Here is a 26,591-nt window from a genome sequence, read left to right on the forward strand (position 1 = left end):
ATTGCTATTCATTTTCTGGGTTTCAGTGGTTTTTAATCTATTTTGTTTTTATTTATGTCGTGTTTATTTATTTTTCTCTTATCAGCTCCTTACTGTTATGTTGCACAATACATCCTTCTTGGCCTAAATATTTATATGGACTGGATCTGATCAATTGTGAACTTTTGACATCTATCATGGATGCGATCTTCCTTTACATTATACTATGGCTGTTTCTGTTTACAGTTTATTAATATGTAAATCATATTTAAACCAGCTCTCTAATACTGTGAATGACCATATTATATGTACCTGTTATATGCCCATACACTTTTTCTTCTTTATGTTGTCTTGTGCGCATGTGCGTGCCTGTCTCTCGTCTCCTGGCCGCTCTCCGGCGTCTCTATGGTGTCCACGCGTGCGCAGTTATCTGGGTAACTTTCCCGGGCTCCCACGCATGTGCCTGACGCCATGACTGCCGGGGTGACGCTACGGGGGGCATGTTTGACGGATCCGCGCATGCGCCATCCTGACTCCGTAACTGTGAATCTCATTCACGGAGTTTACTTCCGCTGATGTATTTAATGGCCACACTACAGGATATGTGCAACACTCTCACGTTCCCCCATGATGAAGCAGCCAGCGATTCGCTAAAGTGCCGCGAAACGTACGTCAGGCCTCCCGCCACTGGACCCAGATAAATGCCTCCTTTAACGGGCACCACCATGCTCCTGCCAGATACCTGACTTTCATCCAGGTGTAACATTTTTATCCCTGGGTCTTTTTCCCACAGTTCTCGTTCCCCTGTTAACAGGCACACATTCACTGTTCAGGAATCCTTAATCCTTACTCTATGCAGTCCCTTTTTCCCAAGGGAAATAAGGATATATTAACTGTTTGGAGACTTTCTTGACTCTTACCTGGTGTAGGCTTACACTCCCACAGGGTTTACCCCTGTTAATAGACATACACTATCTGTCTAGGGATTTCCTGATTGACACCTGGTATATGGTTTATGTCTTCACAGGGTTTACCTTTGTTAACAGGCTTACATATACTGTTTAGGGACGTCCTGCTTTTTACCTGATGTAAGTCTGTTCTCCCACAGGATTTACCCCTGTTATCAGCTACACTTAAACTGCTCAGGGATTTCCTGATCAATATTCTATTATGGTCTATTTCTCTATAGGGTTTACCCCTGTTAACGGGGATTTATCAATTGCCTAGGGATTTCCTGATTTCTACCTGGTGTACTCCTTTCATTCTCTGTGTCAGGCTAATGTGAGCCCCTATATTGAGAACATTTTTGCTCCGTCCGTACCCGGCATCTGTTTTGCATACATAATGTCCCCCATCCTCTTTTTACATGTCTAAAAACAATGTGTTATTATGTACTGCACTGTGCACTTTGACGATTTTGTCTTAAATAAATATTGATTACTCATTCAGCAATTTGCTCCAGTTCCTCTGTTCTATCCAGCATAGATAAAGCCTACAGCTACAGGCTGCAGCCCTCAGCTGTGCGCTTATATTGGCTGTGTTTCAAAATAAGTGGAACCGTATGCGGCTATTTCTTTAAATTATTTAAATAAGTAATTAAAAACAAAGTGTGTGGTCCCCCCAGTTTTAAGATAAAGCCCGACAGCTGGGGTCTGGTATTCTCAGGCTTGCGAGACCCATGGTTATTGGGCCTCCTCAGCCTAAAAATAGCAGCCTGCAGCCACCCAAAATTTTGCATTCATTAGATGCAACAATCCCAGCACTTTACCCGACTCTTCCCGATTGCCTTGGTGAGGTTGCAATTGGTGTAATAAGGGGTTAATTGCAGCTCACAGCTGTCACTAAGCCCTAAATTAGTAATGGGAGGGTCTATGAGACCCCCTATTCCTATTCTGTAAGTGAAAGTAAATAAACACAAACACCAAAAAAATCCCTTATTTGAAATAAAATACAAAAAACCCACCCTCTTTAACCACTTTATTAACTCCCAAAACACTCCTGCAGGTCTGCCATAATCCACACGAGGTCCCACAACAATTCCAGCTCTGCTACATCTGAAATCAGAGGGTGTGATCATTGAACATGACCACCCACTATGGTGTTCAGGCAGAGACTGAACCTCAGTGATCAGCTGTGTCGTCATTCAGGTGATTTGCGGTCACAGCTGGAGGTTCCCACGGCCCTCCACCTGTGTCCGCAGCTAACCTGACCTCTCTATCTCTCATTATTCTGGCAATTGGCAAATATAAATAATTTTGGTAATCCTAAGTGACCTAAACTGGAAAGGTTTATTCTGATTTCATGTCAGATATTGATAAAATCATGCATATGTGTCTTATTAGTTATATGATTTGGTTGTGATTGGTCAGGATTTGGTCAGAAGCTGCTATTCAGCATGCCAGTGCGAATTGCAGAGGTCTTGAAAAATAAGCATCAAAACTAAACTTGTGGAGTCTTTGCAAAAGCTTGATGTACTTGACAATAAAACCTTAAAATGTATGAAATGCAGATAACTGTACATCCGTACCATAGAAACATCTGACTACAAGTGCTAAAAATACTGAAGCAGCAAACCAAAATGTATGAGCTTCAAACTTTGGGCCCTGACTATTTGCCTTGGCAAAGAACTATATGAAAGAAAACCTATACCATGTTGTATGCATTATTTTTAAGTGGGAGTATAGTATGAAATGGTATAGACATTCATATAGAATGTAATGTTGGAAGCAGTTTGAACCTAGCCAAACAAAGCTGAGAATACCCACTTTCCTTCACACAATGACTGAGTTAAATAATACTCTGGCTAGTGGGTTTATAGCAGCTTACTGCATATATATTTATCAATGAGGTAAATGAGAGCTTTAGAAATGAATATACAGTAAGAGCCCCCCTACTAGTGACTGCAGGTCGCCAGAAATCTTTTTATACAGAACCTGTCAGCTTTACTGACACAACTGTTTTTGTACCCTTTCTTTGCCTGGGTTTTTTTGTCATTTTGCGCCTCTGGTAGCCAGGAGAATTTTTATATTTTGACGTCTTGAAGTATAATCTAAATTACAAAATAAAATTTGATATTAAACTCCTATACTTGTATTTTCTGAAATTAGACACCTGACACATTGTCAAAATGACACTCAGCATATATTCATACAGACACCATCACTCAATTTTGCATTAAAATTCTTATTTTTTTTCTATACTATACATCAGAATTGATACTAGTGGCTAAAGGTGTGATCCAAAGAGAAAATTAGACACACTTCAATTTGCTAAAATGGAAGTTTGAAATGTTCATAGTCCACTATTACCAACAAGGAATGTCTAAATTGTATATATGTTTACAAAAGCATCAGAATTGGAGAAACCATTTTTTCAAATTTTCAAGAATATCAATATGTTGGTAGCCTCACATAAATCACCAAATTTTAAAAAGAGTACCCCTTACAGTCACATAAATTAACGAAAAGTGGAAAGAAAAAATGAAAAATGATATTTTTTTCAATGAAAATGTAATATTAGTCCTATATTTTTCATTTTCACATGGAATAATTTCAGAAAAAACAACTCACAATTTATTATCTTGTTTCTGCCGAGTGTAACAGTACCCAATATGCATTCCCACTTTACCCTATTGGTGCACAATACGGCTGAGAAGAGAAGGAGCGCTTTTTGGATTTTGGAGCGCAAATTGTGTTGGATTAGTTTTCATTCACCTTATTGCATCTGCAGAGTCCTTGAGTCCTTATTTATTAATACAAATAAAAACTCCAGAAGTGACCCCAATTTGATAACTACTCTCAAATGAATTATATCAGTGTTTTGTAGTGAATATTTTTACTACAGAGGCATTTAACAGATTTCATTATAATTCGCCTATGAAAAGCAAAAATGTTGTTTGTCACAATTTACATGTACTATTGCTATTTATTTAATTTACTTATTACATGGCATTTGCACAGTTTGTTTCTTATCTTAGGTTCTGTCTGTTAAATGGTCACAGTGTGAACGCAGACCTATAATAATAAAATAATACATTTTATTTATATAGGGCCAACATATTCCGCAGCACTTTACAGAGGGGACATGTACAGACAATATGAGACATTACAGACTAAGAAAAATTCAGATGTCAAGAGGGCCCTGCTCATAAGCTTACAATCTTTGAGGAAATAAGGGAGACCTACGCATTGCACTTATACCAACAAGCGCTCAGGCTCATTGTTTTTGGTCTTGCTTTAGTCTTTTTGTACTGTGTACAAATCAGGTCATGGCTCTCCGTTTTTGGGCTGCTCATTTTGTCTAAACAATCAGATCTTGGTCTTGCTGTGTCCTTATCTATTCTGACATCTGCTGACACATAGTGAGGTGAACTACAAGATTTAAGGTATCGTCACACTTAGCGACGCCCCAGCAATCCGACCAGCGATCTGACCTGGCAGGGATCGCTGGAGCGTCGCTGGTGAGCTGTCAAACAGGCAGATCTACACAGCGATCAGAGATGAGCCACCAGCGACCCGCGTAACGATGCTGAGCTTCGTAACCATGGTACATATCAGGTTACTAAGCAAAGCACTTTGCTTATAATTACCCGATGTGTACCTTGACTACGTGTGCAGGGAGCTGACTTCTAGAAGCTGCGGACGCTGGTAACCAAGATAAATATCGGGTAACCAAGCAAAGCCTTTACTTAATTACCCGATGTGTACCTTGGCTACGTGTGCAGGGAGCCGGGAGCCGGCTTATAGAAGCTGCGGACGCTTGTAACCAAAGTAAATATCGAGTAACCAAGCAAAGCCTTTGCTTGGTTACCCGATGTGTACCTTGGATACCAGCGTCCGCAGAAGCCTGCTTCCTGCACATTCAGATCGTTGCTCTCTCGCTGTCACAAACAGCAATGTGTGCTTCCCAGCGGGAGAGCAACAACCAAAAAATGGTCCAGGACATTCAGCAACAACCGGTGACCTCACAGCAGGGGCTAGGTTGTTGCTGGATGTCACACACAGCGACATTGCTAGCAAGATAGCTGTTGCGTCACAAAAACCGTGACTCAGCAGCGATGTCGCTAGCAATGTCGCTTAGTGAGACGTGGCCTTTAGTGTTTGTCCCGATAGGGTTCACCTTGTCGTGCTGGAATCGCTTTTACGCTTTATTGATTAAAATGGGGTTTACATAGTATCATATGTTAGTTACATGTACTATTGCTTATTATTCATTTACTTACTACAGGGTATTTGCTCATTTTGGTTATTCTTTAGGTGTTGTTAAAGGGAACCTGTCAGCAGAAATTTCCCCTAAAACCTAACAGATTCCCCCTCTGCAGCTCCTGGGCTGCATTCTAGAAAGGTCCCTGTTATTATTGTGCCCCCTTTCTGACCAAAAAAAAGAGTTTATAAAGTGGTACCTTTTTGGCTTCGGATTCTATAAATGTGACACGGGGGCGGGCTGCCTGATGGCCGTTATTCTGCCCCCTGGTCCTGTATGCCGCCCCCATCGCTGATTTCCATACTTGTGGACGCCGCCCACTGCTCCAGCCATCCCCGCGCATGCCCAGTGCCCATCTCTCGTGGATGAGCACTGTGCCCAGTGTCACCGCTGGTGACGTGCGCGCAGGGTTTAGATTATGGGCGGTGCTGTGATGTTTATTACCAAGCAACCACCCATAATCGCAGGACCGCGCTTTCCCCCTCGGCGTCCTTCGTTCTGCGCAAGCGCGGTGCTGCTAACCCCACGTCACCTCCTTCCCATCTATTTCCTGCCTCAGGGCAAGATGGGAAGGAGGTGACGTGGGGTCAGCAGCACCGCGCTTGCGCAGAACGAAGGACGCCGAGGGGGAAAGCGTGGTCCCGCGATTATGGGCGGTTGCTTGGTAATAAACATCACAGCACCGCCCATAATCTAAACCCTGCGCGCACGTCACCAGCGGTGACACTGGGCACAGTGCTCATCCACGAGAGATGGGCATTGGGCATGCGCGGGGATGGTTGGAGCAGTGGGCGGCGTCCAAAATTATGGAAATCAGCGATGGGGGCGGCATACAGGACCAGGGGGCAGAATAACGGCCATCAGGCAGCCGGCCCCGTGTCACATTTATAGAATCCGAAGTCAAAAAGGTACCACTTTATAAACTCTTTTTTTTGGTCAGAAAGGGGGCACAATAATAACAGGGACCTTTCTAGAATGCAGCCCAGGAGCTGCAGAGGGGGAATCTGTTAGGTTTTAGGGGAAATTTCTGCTGACAGGTTCCCTTTAAATATTCACAGTGTAAATGCACACCTACACATTGCACTTATACCAACATGTGCTAGTTTTTTTGGTTTTGTTACAATAATCAGATTTAGCTAAAAAAATTAAATTTCTACAAGAGGTAATAAGAAAAAATGAAGTTTATGTTTTATATGCAATTTCTGCAGAGTACAGCAATGCCCAATATCTAGTTGTACACTACTGGTTATACAGCAAGGTTCAGTGGAGAAGGAGCTCTAATTGGAGTACACATTTTGCTGGTTTTCATTCGTCATATTGTATTTACAGAGTCCATGAGATATTAGTACAGTGGAAACTCCCCAAAACTGACCCTACTTTGGAAACTATATCCATCAAGGGAATAACAATAATAGTAGTTATTATTTTTGTAAACCAGTAGACTGTCCTAACAAAATTCCTTCTGTAGACCTTTAGAAGAACCAGGAAAATAGGAAATGGGCACAATTAAGACCTGGAAACGTAGCAATTGACAACCAAAGCTGGGCCAGACAATAGATACTTCAGACTGATGAACTTATGCAGCAGATGCTAATTGCTCAATATTAGGGAAAAAATACTTTTTGACTCCACAATCAGTAATCAGACTAGTTCTCTGGATTAATGCACATTACGGAATCTAGTACCCATAACATGTAATATTATATTTTCAAGAAGAGGATACAGGCCCTACATGCCATGGCCTTTCCAAAGGCCTACATGCTAGGGTCCCTTCACTTGTTTCAGAAAGCTTAAAGGGAATTTGTCACCAGATTTTTGCTATGTAATCTGAGAACAGCGTGATGTAGAGACAGAGACCCTGCTACGTTTACTGTCATTTTGGTAAAATAGCTGGTTTCTCTGCTGCAGATGTACCAATTCTCAGAATGCTGAGCTCTGGATATCCCCACCCACACCACTTTCTGTGTACATTGTGCATATGCAGAGAGAAGGAGGACTACATAGCCCAATACAACTAGTCTTCTAGTGATAACTTATTGCTAATAAATGTCTGACATTATTGAAGCTAAAAGAAGCAGCCCAGTAAATGACTGGAATCAGGGTCTCATCTCCTACATCATGCTGCTTTTAGATTAAATAAGAAAAACCTGCTGACAGAACATTTTCAAAAGAACCCAGTGCCTCTTGTCTGCTCTGTTCTCTTTCAATGGTATCCTCATGTTAGGTAACACTGCTACATCGAAAAGGCAACCTACTGAATCACCAGAAATGCAGAAATAGTTATTTTTATTATTATTATTATTATTGTTATTATAGTGCCATCAATTCCATGGCGTTTTACATGTGAAAGGGGTATACATAATAGGGCAAGTACAATAATCATAAACAATACAAGGCACAGACAGGTACAGGAGGATAGAGGTCCCTGCCACCATGGGCTCACAGTCTACAAGGGAGAGGTGAGGATACAGTAGGTGATGGTAGAGCTGATTGTGCGGCGCTGTATCAGACTGAGGGTTACTGCAGGTTGTAGGCTTGTCGGAAGAGGTGGGTCTTCAGGTTCCTTTTGAAGCTTGTCAAGGTAGGCGAGAGTCTGATGTGTTGAGGCAGAGCATTACAAAGTATGGGGAGGCACGGGAGAAATGTTGGATGCAATGGTAGGAAGAGGAGATGAGAGGGGAGTAGAGAAGGAGATCTTGTGAGATAACTAGATAACCTTACTATGTTCCTTATCTAACCCTACACTTAAGGCCCAGTCACACACAACAACTTACCAGCGATCCCGAAAATGATGCGACATGATAGGGATCGCTGGTAAGTCACTAGGAGGTTGCTGGTGAGATGTCACACAGTCAGATCTTAGCAACGATGCAGGAACGATACAGGTCGCAGTAGCGACCAGTATAACGATCTCAGCAGTCACTGGGACCCTGTCACACAGTGTCAAACACAGCGATGTGTCCTGCCCAGCAGGACATCACCTTTGAAGAAAATGGCCTGGACCATTCTGCAACGACCGGCGACCTCACAGCAGGGGCCTCATCGCTGGTAGATGTCACACATAACGAGATCGCTAACGGGATCGCTACTGCGTCACAGAAACCATGACTCAGCAGCGATCTCGCTAGCGATCTCGTTATGTGTGACGGTATCTTTACACTCTGAACACTGTAAATCACATTATAGGGTTTAGGATTGAAGGATATATCCAGGTTTTTAAAACTGACAGCTTATCCATCAATCAGCCATTTACCATGTTTGCAGAGTTATTCTTTGTTTACTTTGCTCCTCACGTCTGTAAAATTCCAATGCAATAAAAAAAAAAAAAAATAGTAACAATAAAATTCTCAGCTTGCCATACAAAAAATAAACGTTAATTTAACTCAACTGGTGCATTTTATTTTTACCAAAACCCATGAAAAAACCTTATGTTTGGTATCATTGTAATCATACTGATCTGAATAATAATGCTATTTCATTTTTACTGTACAGTTGACGCTGTAAATACAATACTCGAAAGTCAATTATGGAATTATGTATTTTTCACCATTTCACCCCACTTGAAATTTGTTTCCCTTTTTTCCATACATTATACAGTACAGTGGAACCTTGGATTACAAGCATAATTCGGTCCGGGAGTGTGCTCTTAAACCAAGTTACTCTTATATCAAAGCAAATTTTCCCATAGGAAATAATTGAAACAGAGACAATTCGTTCTCAAATCAAGTTACTTTTAATCCAAGGTTCCAATATATATTAAAATGAATGGTGTCAATTAAAATTACAATTTGTCCTGCAAAAATCAAACTCTCTTATGGCTATGTTGATGAAAATGAAAAAAGTTCTCTTGGAAGAATGGAAGTAAAAAAGGAATGGAAGAAGAGGAAGAAAAAACAAAGCGCAAAAAAGGAATATCACCAGGTCATTAAGAGGTTAAAACATGATGAAAACTGATTTTAATCAAACAATCACTATACATTATGGTATAAACTATGGAATATACCAGACTACAATCTAATTAACAACTTATCACAGATGACACACAAACATAAATGTGTTGGAAATGTGGAAAAATGTTTTTGCAGCTCCTAAGGCTGTAACGTGGCCAGGGGCACAAGTCATTGGTGAGGGCTTCACTGGTTTGCTCGCCCTGGCACGCTACGGACACGAGGGTTTGAGTGGGTGTGGAGGTGTTACCTGGTGGCAGTGGTACTTTTTGGTCACAAGCCAGTTTCTCATTGTCTCGTTCACACTGCATGGTTCCGCATTCAGGGTTATTAAAAATGAGTTTACAATGGTTAGTTTACTTGTAAGACATTTGAAACACTTTCACTTTGCTTGCAACTAGAGATGAGCGAACCGGTCGTGGTTCGGCTCGAGTTCGGTTCGCTGAACGGAGGTCTCGTTCGAGTTCGGTTTGGCGAACCGGTTCGGCAAACCACTCGAACCGCATAGGAAACAATGGGAGGCAATCACAAACACATAAAAACACCTAGAAAACACCCTCAAAGGTGTCCAAAAGGTGACAAACAACTCACAACACAACACAAACACATGGGAAAGCGACAAGAACAAATTCTCATGCGAAAACAAAACAGAGTAACGAGGAAAAAGAGGACTAGACACAGATATAGGCATGGCATGCCCTTCTAAAATCATGTATAACACCGCAAGGGTTACTCCAAGCGGAGTCTCCCTTTTTTCCAAAAATTGGGCCATACAGACACCCACCCCTTCAGTGGCAGAACTTGTGCCCCATTTGTACACTTCACAGGTAGATTTGCATCAAGCTCATTCAAAAATACACCAGCCTTAACTGTCCCCAGGATGGCACCGGGGTAGGTAGCATAGTCTTTGCTGAACCATGACTTGTTCATCTTGGATCATTTTTAAAAGCAATGCAAGGGTTACTCCAAGCGGAGTCTCCCTTTTTTCCAAAAATTGGGCCACACAGACACCCCTTCAGTGGAAGCACTTATGCCCCAGTTGTACACTTCACAGGTACATTTGCATCAAGCACATTAAAAAATACGCCATCCTTAACTGTCCCCAGGATGGCACCGGGGTAGGTGGCAAAGTCTTTGCTGATACCAGATCTGTTCATCTTGGATCATTTTTAGAAACACTGAAGGCAAGGGTTACTCCAAGCGGAGACTCCCTTTTTTCCAAAAATTGGGCCACACAGACACCCAGTCAGTGGCAGCACTTGTGCCCCAGTTGTACACTTTACAGGTACATTTACATCAAGCACTTTCAAAATACACAAGAATTTACTCTCCCCATGATGACACAGGGGTAGTAAATTCCTTGTTGATCCATGAATTGTTCATTTTGATGAACGTTAGTCTGTCCACATTGTCACTGGACAGACGCATGCGCTTATCTGTCAACACAAACCCAGCAGCACTGAAGACACGTTCAAAAACAACGCTGGCAGCTGGACACGACAAGATCTCCAAGGCGTAAGTGGAGAGCTCTGGCCATTTTTCAAGATTTGAAGACCAAAATGAGCAAGGCTCCATTTGCAAAGTCATGGCATCGATGTTCATTTGGAGATACTCCTGTATCATCCTCTCCAGTCGTTGACTATGTGTCAGACTGGTCTAAAAAAATTATGAAAAGATTCAATAAAAATGCTGTTACCAGCACCAGATACGGTGCTGCTGGTACGGGTAGACTGTTGAAGATGACGAGTCCGTCCCATGTTTGTCGAGTTACAACTGGGAGATTCACTCCGTGCACCACGGGTGTTTGGTGGAAAAGCCGAGCTAAGATCGAGTAACAGCTTTTGCTGATACTCCTGCATACGTGCGTCCCTTTCTATGGCTGGAATTATGTCACAAAATTTGGACTTGTACCGGGGATCTAATAGTGTTGCAAGCCAGTACTCATCATCACTTCTAATTTTGACAATACGAGGGTCATGTTGGAGGTAGTGCAGCAAGAAGGCGCTCATGTGTCTGGTGCAGCCATGCGGACCAAGTCCACGCTGTGTTTGTGGCATAGAGGTGCTAACCGTCCTTTCTTCCTCTGACATCTCCCCCCAACGTCTTTCAACTGAAATTTGACCAAGGTCTCCCTCATCCACTGAGTCTTCCATGTCCATGGACAGTTCGTCCTCCATTTCTTCATGTTCCCCTGCACCTTCCTCAACATTTCGCCTGCTACCATGCGCCTTTGTTGATCCCTGTCCCCCATGGTCCCATGCCTGCCGCTTTGGTGATGATGAACGTCTGGACCTTGGTGATGTTGTTGTCTCTTCCGCAAATGAATTCTCCTGTTGTTCCTCCCCTTCCTGTTGCCCCACCGCCTGACTCCGAATAGTATTTAGCATGTGCTCCAGCATGTAAATGACTGCAATTGTCATGCTGATAATGGCATTGTCAGCGCTAAACATATTCGTCGCCATGTCGAAACTGTGCAGAAGGGTGCATAGGTCCTTGATCTGAGACCACTCCATCAGGGTGATCTGCCCCACCCCTGCATCTCGTTGGCCCAGGCTATACGTCATGACGTATTGCCCCAGGGCTCGGCGGTGCTGCCACAGTCGCTGTAACATGTGGAGAGTTGAATTCCAGCGTGTCGGCACATCGCATTTCAGGCGATGAAGCAGCAGGCCGAAAGACTTCTGGAGCGATGCAAGTCGCTCAGCTGCGGCGGTTGAACGTCGGAAGTGAGCAGACAGCTTTCATGCCCTGTTCAGAAGGCCATCTAGGCCAGGATAGTGTGTTAAAAATTGCTGGACAACAAGGTTCAACACGTGAGCCATACAAGGCACGTGTGTCACCTTGCCCAGGCGAAGGGCCGCACCCAGGTTTGCCGCATTGTTGTACACAGCCTTACCAGGCTGCAGGTTGAGTGGAGACAACCATTTACCAAACTCAGTCTCCAGAGCTGCCCACAACTCAGCCGCTGTGTGACTCTTATTTCCAAGACATTTCAAGATAAAGACCGCCTGATGCCGTTGCGCTTTGCTGCCAGCATAGTAATGAGGGGTGCGTGATTCCTTCTGCGCAGTTACAACGCTGGTGGCCTGACCAGGCAGTCTTGGGGCGGAGGTGGAGGACCCAGACGAGGTTGAGGAGGCAGAAGCAGTGGAGGAACTTGGACAGAGGATTGACACACAAATCGTGGGGCGGCAAGACTTGTGCAGCAGACCCTTCACCATCTATCACCATAGTGACCCAGTGCCCAGTCAGCGACATGTAACGTCCCTGTCCATGCTTACTGGTCCAAGTATCTGTGGTGAAATGCACCCGTTCAAACACAGAGTTTCTCAAGGAAGTGGTGATGTTGTGTGCGATATGCTGGTGTAGCGCAGGCACACCTTTCTTAGAGAAGTAGTGGTAACTGGGCATCTGGTACTGGGGCACAGCGACAGACATAAGGTCTCTAAAATCCTGTGTGTCCACCAGGCGGAAAGGCAGCATTTCGGTAGCCAAGAGCTTACAGAGGGATAAAGTCAACCTCTTAGCTTTGTCATGGGTCGGAGGAAATGGCCTTTTATTTGTCCACATCTGAGGGACAGAGATCTGGCTGCTGTGTGTAGACGGTGGTGAGTATGGTGTCCCTGGAAAAATGCAGGTTTATGAGGAAAGTGCAGGCGTAGACATGATGTTGCCTTCATCCAACATTGGTGCTATTGATGTCTGAGAGAGCTGTACACACGCACTTGTTTCCCCTTCCAAACCAACTGACGACCTACCAAGCAAACTGCCTGTTGCGGTTACAGTGGTGGAAGTTGTGAGTGGAAAACCAGGTGTGACAGCTATCCCCACAGTCCTAGAAGATGAAGAGCGCGCGGATGCACTGGAAGGGGCAGGCGGTGGATGGTCCGCTCCGCTAGGCCGCATTGCAGCATGGTGAGCTTCCCACTGGGACATATGATATTTATTCATGTGACGATTCATGGAAGAAGTTGTCAAACTGCTGAGGTTTTGGCCTCTACTAACAGATTGCCGACAAATTTTACAGATTACATGATTTGGGCAATCCTTTGCAAGGTCAAAAAAGGACCAGACTAGGCAAGGCTTAGAGGACATGCGACCTGGTGAGCCACCCCGACTAATGCTCAAAGGCAGAGTGGTGGCTGAGGATGCAGTTGTAGACGTGCTACCAGTGCTCCGACTCTGTCCAGGAAGGCGCAAGGTAACTTCATCGTCGGTTGCATCCTCCTCCACCGCCTCTGTTGACCTCCTCGAGTGCCTGACTGTGGGTTGACAGTAGGTGGGATCTAGAACTTCCTCATCAATTGTTGTGTTTGCACTCCTCTCACCCTCAGACCGAGCCTCTTCCTGCCCTGACCAAATATTTAAGTTGTCATCCCAATCTGGTATCTGCGTCTCATCGTCATCAGTATGTTCCTCATTGTCTATAACAACAGGTGTTACAGTTTGTGAATAAGGGTCTACATTATGCTCAAAAACTTGGTCATCAGGGCCTGAATCTGAGTCACAAAGGTTCTGGGCATCACTGAAGACCATTTCCTGGTCTGTACTCACTGTAGCTTGGGAGCAGACCTCTGATTCCTAGGCTATAGTGTGACTGAACACCTCTGCAGACTCAGCCATCTCTGTTCCACCATACTGTGCAGGGCGGATGGAGACTTGAGAGCTGGGAGAAAGCAAGTGTGATTGGGATGACAACTCAGAGTACTTGTGTTTTTTGGATGCGGTAGTTGTGGTGGAGGAGAGGGCACTTGTTGGACCACTTGAAATCCATTCAAGCATTTTCTTTTTTTGGGCATCATCTACCTTTGTTCCATTTCTTCGTGTCCGTAAAAAAGGGAGCACATCGGATTGTCCACAAAAAGTAGTAGACCTCTTACTTTTGCTGGTAGATGGCCTATCTTCAGCAGATGTTAATGGAGCTTTGCCTCCTTCCCCACGGACACAAACTTTTTTTCCTTTCCCAACACGCCTGTTCCCCTTTCCACCAGCATCTGTCATTTTGCCACTCATTTTGATTGCGACAAGATAGTGCACTTAAAATGTGGTAGTAAAAATTGAGAGGTGGTGTAGATTGCAGCGGTAGTTTACCTTTATTGACAGCAGAATAAACAACAATAACTATCCCCGACAATTCAACTATGGCCCTTAAACTGGCAGCACAGTTTGCTATTCTAATAGCTAAGTAAAAATGAGCTTGAGGGTGCAATGCAGAGGTGCTGTAAATAGCTTGGCACCAGTGGGACACTAATGAAGTCCAACAGCCACTTTTAGAATGCCACTAAGTTTCCTCAGTGTTCGCTATTATAATGGCTTATTAAAAATGAGTTTGAGGGTGCAATGCAGAGGTGCTGTAAATAGCTTGGCACCAGTGGGACACTAATGAAGTCCAACAGCTACTTTTGGGATGCCACTAACTGGCAGCACTCTTTTCAATTAAAACGGCTTTGCTAAAATGTGCAGGAGGGGAGAATGCAGAGGTGCTGGGACTTGCTTGGCACAAGTGCCACAATAATGGAGCACAGCAGCCACTCTTTGGATGGCACTAACTAGCAGCATTCTGCTATTGAAATGGCTTTGCTACAAAGGGCAGGAGGGTACAGTGGTCGGGTTGTTGGTCAGTGTAGAGGAAAGGAAGCCTCACTTTCTATCCCTCCTAATGGTGAAATGCAGCAAGGAACTCCCATCTTATTGTCACTACGCATATAAATACACAGTATACATTCTTGTAGAACAATCACGTATTCAGGGGGTTGCAGGTCACAGGTCACTCTTCTACAAGGCACCGTGCACACTTTGAGTATATGGTAAGTTTTTTACCTTAGTATTTGTAAACCAAAACCAGGAGGGGAACAATCAGAGGAAAAGTATAATAGAACCATGTGTGCCACTTCTGCACTTTTTATCCACTTATGGTTTTGGCTTACAAACATTGAGGTAAAAACCCTCCAAGTACTCAATGTGTGCATATGGCCTTATTATACAAAAATGTTGTGACTTTTAAGATATGTGCACATGTTGAATATTTGGTGACTACCTCAGTATTTCTAAGCCAAAACCAGAAGTGGGTAAATAATGCAGCAGGGCGCACATGGCTCTATTATACTTTTCCACTGATTGCTCTACTTCTGGTGTTGGCTTACAAATACTGATGTAAAAAACTCACCAAATACTCAGCATGTGCACATGGCCTTCGCATTTCTCCTTAGTCCCAATCAGTTCCGCCAACTTTCTGAAAAGTGGTGTAAATTATGACACCTAATAACTAGGTGTTACCATTTCCCCAAGACATAGGGTTTGTGTCTCTACACAGTTGGACATTGTGTAACGTGGCTAATTGTGGTAGCCAGGGTGAGGTCTGCTTCATTACCCCGGCATGTTGCATAGAATTGGGGACTCTGGGTATGTGTGTGTGGTGTTTATCTTACTGTGGACACCTTCACCTTCTGACCTGCTGTGCTATGTCCAGCATCAGACCCCTTTGCTCCCAGTATAAGGAAATCAATCAAGTTGGTAAAAAAAAGTTCTCTTTATTTGATGATAAACTAATGTACACATGGCAGCAGGAAGTACACTTCAAGGACTTTTCTGTATCATACAGGTTTCGGCACTTCACTTGGGAACGTTCAACAGGCTGTACAGCAAAGCTGAACCTCCTTCTTTCCGATACAGGACCACACGGGTCAATGTGTTATGCTGTGTACCCTGTACCCAGACTACTGGCTTGTGATCCCTTATGAGGACTGCTCCTAGAGCCACTTCCCTCTTCTTATGTTCTCACATGGGAAGATCCTTTTCCTTCCTAAGGTTCCCAATGACTGGGTAACACTGGACTCATTCCCGAACAAGTCTCTCTCTTTAGCAGGTATCAATCATTTCCTGTGTAGCAAGGTCACTGTCAACAATTATGATTCTTTCCTGGTCTTGCAACCTTGTACTAAGCACACAACCTGTCATGGGGGTGTCATGCTTGACAGACAGTCCTGTTGTTCTCAGCTGTAGAAGGTAGCAGAGTTTTGCTACACAGTCTGCTCTCTGACTTTCCTTTGTTCCCTGCTTGGGGTTTATCCCTTTCACTTTAGGACCCTGAGGATTTCCTCACCTTTTCAGCTTCAGCACTCCCCTTTGTATCTTTAAATACCCTCATTCCCTTTTACTCTGTGCTGGTGATAGGTCTAATACCCTTCAGTGCAAGCAGTCAACTTGTATTCATCTTGAGAAACTTTTTTGTTGTTACAGTTCCTCTGCCTGAGTCATCTAGAGATAAGTTATTTGTTTACTTTCTCCTGTGTGTTTTCCCAGTGTGTGCTTAAGAGCTTAGTGGGGTTGACTAAGTGCTTATCCCATCCGTTCCCTACCTGGTGCCTATTTCAGGGTCAGCCAGGGTCAGGTATCTGGCTCAGAAAATGACCAATGTGTGCATGAGACTTCAGGATTCTAATTCACTTTGCTGGCATCAGGAAATTGTGAGAAATCTGCAATATGTGCACAGACCCTAATAAGAACTAATGTATGAATGTGTGATGCCCTGGACTATTCAGGTCGTCACTGGGTTCTGCACAATTTTTCTCTCCCCCACAGGGTTCAACCCCCCATGGTTCTGGGAACCTAACCTGTAGTACTGCCTCCACCAGCATTCACAAATCCTAGATACACCTCGCACCACACCCTGTCAGGCACACCAGTGGGCTGCTTAAGCTGGAATAGCGCCGCCCACCTAGGGGTCAGGCAGGGAGTTGAGAGGTGTCAAGTCAGTCGAGTGGTAGCCCTCGAGCTGTAAGGAGCTCTGAGGAAGTTGTAGCTCCCAGGGGAGACACAGACTAGGTCACAGACGTGGTCTGGACGTAGAGGAGTCGGACCCCCGGTCACAGGGGATTGAGGCTGGGTGCCTGGGACCTGTCTTGGAGGACGGTCAGCAGCCTGAGCCTAATCACCGGTCTGGGACCGAAGGCACAACGGAGTACACAGACCCTAGGTTGGGGAGAGGCTTCAGGCAACCCGGCAATTAACCTGTGGAGGACAGGACCTCTATGGACTGTTCACACAAAGCTCAGAGATCGGGGGCACTAGCACAACCATTGGGATAGGGCTTTCAAAGCAAGTGGCCCACTGAAATCCCAAGCGTGAGCCCCTGAGAGCAAGCTCTTCTACTTAGCCACAGTAGAGAGTGGGGCCTGGAAAGCTCCAAGCTGATGGGCCACAAAGGACACTCTAAAAATACTGTGCCAGGAGGCAGGTCACGGACCACCAGGCAGTGCTGCAGGGGACGGGACCCGGACGAGCTCCCCCAAGAGGGCAATGGCACCCAGAGACTTGGTTTACCCTGTTGTCAGCATCTGCTTTATTGCTGAGTGAGTACCTGATTAACCCCTGCAACCAGCAAGCCTGCACTCCCCCCTGCATCTCGTCACACCATCCGGGGTTCCCGGGCCTTTCCTTACCCATGGAGGGTAACGTCATCTAGCTGCCCCATTCCATCACCTCGGGTACTCCATAACGGCAGCGGTGGTACTCCCAATTACCGTACACCACGGGTGGCGTCACAAACTATATCTTCCCTGTAACTACCCCTTCTTTATTCGTTTGTGACCCTTAGCCCCTGGGTCCGGAGACCCTCGAGCCACAAGCAATGACATCCAGATCCAAGCGGTTCAACCGCTGCCGGGGTGTTACAAATGTATACCACCCAACTCTTCCGGATTCAGCGGGACTGTTCCGACTTGCAGGCTCACTGCCACAGGCCTGCTGTTCACTGCTCTTGTCCCGGCTTCTCCTCTCAGTGCACTCAGTGGATTTGGTAATCTTGACCTGTATTGCAGGCAGAGAAGCCAGAAGCATATTATTCAGCTGCATAGAGATCTAGATAGATATATTCTGTATCTTTATGTAGGTGAAGGAAAAAATCAGATTCTTTTGTTCCAATAAAACTACTATAAAGAAATGAGAAAAAAAATTACAATTTTTTTTTATTTTTTTCACCCCCCCCTTATAATCAAACAAGCAGCTTTCAAACATAATACAAAAGCCATGGCTGTTGAGCCACAAGCTCTGCTGAAGTCAGAGGGTGAATTTTATATAGCTGAAGCTGCATTGCAGCCTCTGACTCCACAGCAGATTACTCTTGACATAGAAATCCATTTTACAGAGCGCTGCATCTCTGTGTCCTGCATTGTAGAGGGAGAGTAAAAGATTTTTATTTTCTTCTAATAAAATTATTAAAAATAATTAAAAAATAGAAAAATGCAATTTTTATTGCACTTTGTTAAAAAAATAAAATAAATTAATATCATGAATCCGCAAATAACATCGACATATTTGCTGTCCTTGTAATTTTAATGACTTGAACAACACAGCAATTAGATTATTTATGGGAACTGATAAATGGCGTAAAAAAATGGTGAAATTGATTATTTTCTGTATTAAACCTATAAAAAATGTAACAAAAATGTAATGCTGAGGCCATGTTCACACGTAACGTAAATGCTGTATTTTTCTTTAGGTATCCGCACCATGCAACACAATAACAATCTTATCTGATTATTGTATGTTCACTGCTTTTTTTATGCGTTTCCCCCAATATTTGATACATGTTTGGTGACGATGTGAATCCTGGTTTTTAAAGCACTTCAATTTTACAGAAAAGCTTTGATTCTGCCTTTAAAAATGCAACTCCATTTCTTTTCACTTGTTTTTTTTAGGCTCCACAAACAAGCCCATGGAGAAAAAAAAAAACAAAAGTGCACAGTTTCACAGCGAGCAGAGATTTCATGACGTCACATCTACTCTGCTTGGACATTTAGTTTGTGTTCACATGTAGTGTTAATGCTGGGTATTTCTGCTGCCTTTTTTGGGACATAAATTGTCCCTCTTTCTGTTCTTCAAAAGTTGTGAGGTATGTGAATGGTTACATTTTAACCTATTCTCTATGTGAGGGCCTTTCATCAATGCATTAATCCAAGTAAGTTCCAAGCTTTGACAAACATGAAGAAGCATGAAGGACCAGACAGAAGAAAGTGTATAATGGCAGAATTACCAGCTGGCCAAAAACAAGTTTTCATAACTTTTCAAAATGGCTGACAACAATCCCCATTACACACTTATTTTCAGTAGTTAGTCTGCTTCTTAATCACAAACTGCTGTACTACAGTACATTTTTTGTGGTGGTGAAGGTCAGCTGTAACATGTACCATATTCATGCAGAGGAGCACACTTCTTGATAAATTTGGTCCATCTTACTCATGTAGACTTTACATTAAGACTCATTGCTTCGTGAATCGTGTCCATAGTCTGCCATGTCTCTGCTCATCCCGAGCTAGTTGAGGATAATGTGGTGTTTTAATTGTATTTGATGCTACGTACGTTGTTAGTAATACATGTTAAGCTTAATAAATCTCAGCCTTTTTAGCAGGATTTTTTTTTTAAATTTAGACATCTAAAGACCCGGAAAAAATATGAAATTATTTTGTTAATGATTTAATTCTATGCATGTAGGTTAAATGGAAACTGTACTCAATATGTGAGCGTGCATTAAAACTATTAGGATTGTGACTATTGAGCAAAAATAATGTGAAATATACAATGTATTTAACACATTGATTCGGACCAGATATTTTTATGCTTAGTAATATTTCAATCACCCAGATGTTGTAATAAACATCTATGCATTTGATTTTGTAGGGCCTTAAATTACCATGTTTCCCTGAAAATAAGACATTGTCTTAAATTATTTTTGGACCCAAAAAATGTCCTATGGTTTATTTTCAGGGTAGGGCTTATTTTTGGGGAAACACAAGTTGGGGGTAATTTTAGCCCCTCCCAAAAAGGCAGACACCCCCCCTCCCAGGAGAATCATACTTACCAAATCCCGGACATCTGTATCACTAGCAGGTCCTTCTGATCCACAGCAGGCACTCCCAGCAGGTCCTTGTGTGCTCCACAGTGGTCCTCCCCTGCTTCCATCTGGCATACCTCAGCTCTCACACACCACACACATCAAATCGCAGGAACATCATACACATACACTCACATACACACAAATAAATATCCGTACTGCTTCTGGCCAGCAGTGCTGTGGAATGTGAGGAACTGCGGTGTAATGCATCGATGCATCTCACTGCAGGTCCTCGATGTGTTCCAGCGCAGGTCCTCATGTTCCACTGTGTCTGTATGGTATCACCAGATGTGTGTATGTGTGTGTGTCTGTGTGTATTCCATTGCAGGTCATCGATGCGTTCCACCGCAGGTCTTCACATTCCACAGCATCATTTTGGGGGTCTGGTGAGTATGATTTCAGGATCTGTCTTCTTTTTTTTTGTGGGTGTCTGCCTTCTTTAATGAAGTATTCTGCAGTATTCTTTAACGTTTCTTTTTTTCTGCATGGATACTTCATTATTGAACTGCAACTAGGGCTTATTTTTGGGGTAAGATTTATATTTAAACCTTACTCCCAAAAGGTTGAATATTCCTGCTAGGGCTTATTTTTGGGGTAGGGCTAATTTTCAGGGAAACACGGTATTAAGTTCTTTTAAATGATCCCCTAATATTAAGCTGATCACAACATGCTTGAATATGGCTCCAGCATTGATCAGCTGTGATCTGTTGGGAAACATGGCAGCAAATGACATTTTCCCTGTGCGCCTTGCAATGCAACCACAGGAAAAATGAAGCATATTGTAGCTGCTTTGCGCTTTGGCAAATTGATGAAGGCGCTGAACGAGAAAACTCCTTTGATTAACTCAAAATTCTCTAGGTATTTGAAAATGGATTTTGTAAATCAGACAACTCCTTTAAATATCTCCTAATCGCTTCTGAGCATGCATAGAGCGCTAGAAGGTGAAACTGATATCATTTTCATGCGTGAATTCAACAACATTCTTGTGATCAGTGAAATTCTGGCATATCGTGTATTATCTTCAGGAAATTACTGTAGCCACTGTAAATCCTTTTGTGTCTGTACTATGGTAAAGGGATTAGCAGAAGAGCAGAAACCATGATCTCATTCTCATCAGCTTGTCACAATGAGTAAGAAAACACAAGCGCGGATTGCTGGCAAGAAGAGCACTGCAAGCTAGAAATAGGCTGGTCATGAAAATGACTCAGATTATTATCAGGACACATTATGGTGCTGTAAAGACAGATCACAGACATTTCTATTGGAGGTGTAATTGGTGGCTTTTTCTCCTTTGTTTGAATACCCTATTTTAGCACGATTTGCTGGATTGAGGTATGCAAAGCAATGTTTTCTTACAGGGTAAAATAAATCAATTTAATAGACACCCTGTTAATCCTCTGAGCTCCTTACAATTTATTCTGTATGCCATTTTTACACAGGGTAGATTTGTTTGAGAAAAAGTCTTAGCAGATCTGCATTGAAATCTGCAATGTAACATTTTATATGGAGTCTGTCACTTCCAAAATCAGTATTAGGGTTCACTCAACAAGCATATAGCACGGCCAAGTGCTATCCGATGTTTTATTGATAGCACTAGAACCAATGTTATACTATGGAGCCGTGAGGATCTGCAATTTTTTTTCATAAGAAAACAATTGCAGCATGGAGCAAGTGTCTCTGCAAATTGGATCACGCTAACCCATACAAGTCTATGGGTGTGTGCTAAATGTCATACTGCACTGATGTCATCTTAGGCCTCTTTCACACATCCATGCAAAACACACACATTTTGCATAGTCCGTGGTGTTGGTGCGTAAGTGTGTGCATGTGTCTGTGTGTGTGTTCAGCGTGTGCTGTCAGTGTGCTATCCGTGTGATATCCGCATAGCCCATGGATAGCATGAACTTCTATACTTTCCTGTCCATGGTGCTACTGTTTCCGGCACTGCTGAAGCTTCTGGTCCTTGGTGCAATGCATATGCAAGGAGCATAATAAGTGGGGGGTTGCAAGCAAATGACAGCAGTGCTGGAGACATCAGCGGTGGAGACAGGTGAGTATAGTAAAGTATTTTTTTCACAGACGCGTGGTTTCCTCTGGTACGTGTCACACTGATGTCATACAAATCACATCAGTGTGCTACCCGTGTGACATCCATGCTACCAGAGAAAAATGGACATTTCTGCGTGTGGAGCACACAGACACACGTATGCTCCCCACGGACTCACGGTCTGTGTGAAAACACGAAAGTGTGCACAGACCCATTGATTTTAATGGATCTACATGTGTCTGTGTCTCTGGTACTTGTGAAAACAGACCTCACCTGTACCGGACATATGGACGTGTGAAGGAGGCTTTAGAGCAGTTCGATTACCGGGTACACAGACAAAGTAGAAGATTAAGAAATTAAGTTCTCTGTCTTCTTCTCACCTGGGATCTGATTCTCGCATGAAAGAGGCTCGGAGCACAGTAATTAACCCTTGGATCACACTTTCACCAGAGATTGAGCCGTGTTATTAGCATAATGCATAATTTGCTTTTGGAACAAGCACCCCGCAGCTGTATTCAGTATAGTCCGACCTGGAAGTCTCCTCTGGTCGCAGCAGAGATCAATAGCACCGTGTGTGCTTTCCACAACTAGCTGCTGATTGTTTGATGTGGACAGTCCTCAGTGAAAGTAGTGCCCCGCAAATCCTTCTTGCTACTACAGCATAATGCATCTGATTCTCTCGCATGAGAGAATTAACGCTACTGTGAGCGAGCCCTTAAAGTAAGCACATTCTGTAGTTTCATACACAAATGAAGAGCTCAAAGCACTATGAGCGGGAACATTTTGTTCAGCAGTTTTACCAGCTACAAGTGATGAGCGAACACTACTGTGACACCCTTGGACTATCAGGTCGTCACAGGGTACTGCACAAGCTGCCTTTCCGTGCAGTATTCCGCCTCCCTCTTGGTTCTGGGTCCCTACGTAACTGGTGTTACCTTCATCAGCGAATCAAAATCCTAGAGACACCCTGCACCACACCCACCTGACACACCAGTGGACGGTTTGAGAGGAATAGAGTCGCCCACCTGGGGGGTTAGGGAGGGAAGGTGAAGAAGTGTAGTGAGTTGAGTTGAGTCGAGTAGAGAGAGTGGAGTGGAGTTGAGCTGAGATGAGCTCAGAGGAAGTCGGGAGTGGGACTCCTGAAGTAACTGCCTAGGTTGCAGACGGTGGTCTGGGCCTAGAGGAGTCGGACCCCCAGTCGCAGGGGATTATGGAAAGGTGCTCGGGCTCATCGAGGAGGACGGCCGGCAGCCTGGCCCTATCACCGATCCGGGACCGAAGGCACGACGGGGTACACAGACCCTAGGTCGGGGAGTGGCTTTAGGCAACCCGGCAATTCACCTGAGGAGAACGGAGCCATCATGATCCATTCCCACACACTCCAGAGTCAGGGCATTGGCGCAACGAGGGTGATGGGACTTTCCAACCAAAAACGTTCCAGAAAATCCCAAGCGTGAGCCCTGAGAGCAAGCTCCCTCACTTAGCCATAGTGGGGAGCGGGGCCCGGCTAGTTCCAAGCTACCGGGCCATCAAGTTGAAGTCTAAATTAAGTGCCAGGAGGCAGGTTACAGACCACCAGGCAGCACCACTTAAGGACAGGACCCGGACGAGCTCCCCTCAGCGGCAGCGGTATCCAGAGATTTGGTTTACCCGGTTGTCGGTGTATGCTTATGGACTGAGTGAGTATGAGAGTGACCCCTTCATCTCCACGGCAGTTCCCTCCTTTCACCGAGTCCGGGGCATCCCCTAACCGTGGGGGGTTCCAACACTTTGCTGCCCCGTTCCGTCACCCCCGGGTGCTCCCAGCAGCAGCGGTGGTGCTCCTAATTACCACACACCATGGGTGGCGTCACGAAATATAACTCCCCTGTACATACCCCCCCCCTTTTCATTTGAGTGGCCGCACGACTCCCCGGGTACGGAGACCCTCAAGCCACAGTAAACCAGGATCCGAGCAGCTCGGCTGCTTCCACGGGGGCGGTACACTACCATGCTCAGGTGCTTGGTACTTGAAAAGAGCAGGTCAGGCACTCGGCTGGACTTGACTCAAGTACCAAGTATAATGGAAGTCAAAGGGAAGATCAAGCAGTTTTCTGGAAGATCTTCTCTCTCATCACTACCAGCTACCTCTACGCTCACTATATTTGTAAGAGGGTGCTAGACCCATGTGTCCCCTCCCTGAAAACACTGGTCAATGTTAAAATATAATAATGTTAAATTTATTTATGTGTATAATGTGTTCCGACCTCGGGTGTAAGTGTGGCCATCTAGGGGTCGGTTTGTGGTTCTGCGCTCTGGTGAAGATGTTAGGATCTACCTAGTGACAGGGAGAGTATAGGCAGTGAATAGTTGAACTCTGTGTGAAGCCCACAGGAGGAGAAGCCAGCTGTGGGCAAAGACCTCGACGAACAGATCACCATGGAATCACCGGTAGTCATGCCTTGTCTGACTGCAGTTGAAACTGTTAGGCAATGTGTACACGCTGGCTATTTAGTGCAGAATTTTTCTGCATCAAACCTGCATTTGGCAAATATAAATAATTTTGGTTCCTAATTAACCTAAAACAGGAAGGTTTATTCTGATTTCATGTCAGATAGTAAGAAAAGCATACAGATGTGGTTTTTTTTTAGATAGTAACTTCTGGTTTCACATATATGTTTATATTTGATTGCTTTATTATTTCTGACATATAGCAAAAGTTTACATAGAGTATTCTAGGATGTGAAAGATTATGTTAAAAACGCATTGCATATGGATGGCATATCCATACCATACGGATTCTAGGCGAGAAAAAAACAAACACTCATATGACATACAGAGTGACATATGCAGGAAATAGATGTGACACTCGTCACACTTTTCTGGATGAGTATTGGAGCGATATTATATATACGCAGATGTGAGTGAACCCTTGTAGCCATATGTCACTGGCACAGCTGATCTCGGTCAGTTTTGACGGAGCAGATCTGTTATGCAAGGCAGACACCTGATAATCATGTAATCACCAGGCCTCATAGAAATATTGGCAGTGCAGATACTTCTGTTCATTGCATAGCACTAAAGGAGGGCTATGTAACTTTTAAAAGAAAACAGATGTATTAATAAACCATTTCTGGTTTCTTCTCCCCACGGTCTGGCTGTGTCTAACAGCTATAGATGTGGTCTGCTCCCATTAAACTCCTGTTTTAATCTTGTGTTCCAAAGTTAAAATGATGAGGAGTTAAAGCCAAGAACCAAGCACCGTAAGATTATGGTGCTTGGTTATCGTGACATTAAACTAAAGGTATGGTTCTTAGTACAAGGATCTGAGGTTACTTTAATACGAATTTTGGAGCTGACACACTCTATTAAATATAGAGTGGAATCTGCAATAAAATCCACCATCTTTTCACAACAGAACAAAGCATGCTGTGGATTTAGTCTACAAGATGTGAAAATTACATTACTTGAATTGCAGTGTAGTTTGCTGCATAATGTACACTTGATGCATTCAAGGGCCGTTCTATAAAAAATGAATGTGTATATTTTGATAGAAATGCTCTTGACACTAAATAGTGTATTCTCGCAGAACTCCCTTACCAATATCTCATGGAGTTAATTATCTTTAACATCTCTATGAAATGTTATCCCATAAATGTGTGTACAATGGCTGAGTTCCAAGAAAAGAAAATCTATGAAATGTCTTTCATAGCCAGTGAAAACACTATGGCTATTTAGGATGCCTCTAGTATTGTAATGTATTCTTTACATCCTGCAGTGTTAGACTCCTTCTACATTTTCTAAGAAAATCTCCAAGGAATAGAACATTACGGCTTTTAGTCTTACTGAAAGTTATTCTCTGCTGCTCCAGCACCTTGCTGCCCACCTGGGGGTTACACTTATGAGGCAGTAAATCACACTTCTTCTTGTCTTATTCCATCTGACTCCGAGATTTACACAGACAAGGTTGTGAAAATGTCTGCCTTTCCTTTGATCTGGGAATGGTGACTGTTTTGACAGAAACTAACATGAAGAATCGCCTTCTCGGGTCCTTTGGGCTTTTGTCCATTGCTGAAGTCTTTCAAGTGCATCTTTCCTTTTTACCATTGAGAGATTAAGTTATATATCTAAAAAGAAAAAAAAATCTGACATTTTAGTAATAATGTTAAGAAATATATTATAGAGGGATTTGTGGAAGCTGAAGGCTTGGGTGGATAAATGGGAAATAAAGTTCAATGTGGATACATTCATAGGCAATCTTTCACTAGGTTTTTGCCATCTAATCTGAGAGCAGCATAATGTAGAGACAGATAGTCTGATCACTTACAACATCGTTGCTTTATCAGTAGAAGATTATCAGTAGAGGACTAGCAAACCTCCTGCCAGGTAGTCCTGAGCTCTGCATAACATCACCACCACTACTGACTGGCTACTTTCTGCCTATTCACAGTGTACACAGAAAAGCTGCACATCTATGGTGGGGCTGGATCATACAGAGCTCAGCACTTAGAGAACTGGTACATCTGCAGCAGATATACGAGGGATC

This window comes from Anomaloglossus baeobatrachus, chromosome 6 (assembly GCF_048569485.1).
Source record: "Anomaloglossus baeobatrachus isolate aAnoBae1 chromosome 6, aAnoBae1.hap1, whole genome shotgun sequence".
Classification (NCBI taxonomy): Eukaryota; Metazoa; Chordata; class Amphibia; order Anura; family Aromobatidae; genus Anomaloglossus; species Anomaloglossus baeobatrachus.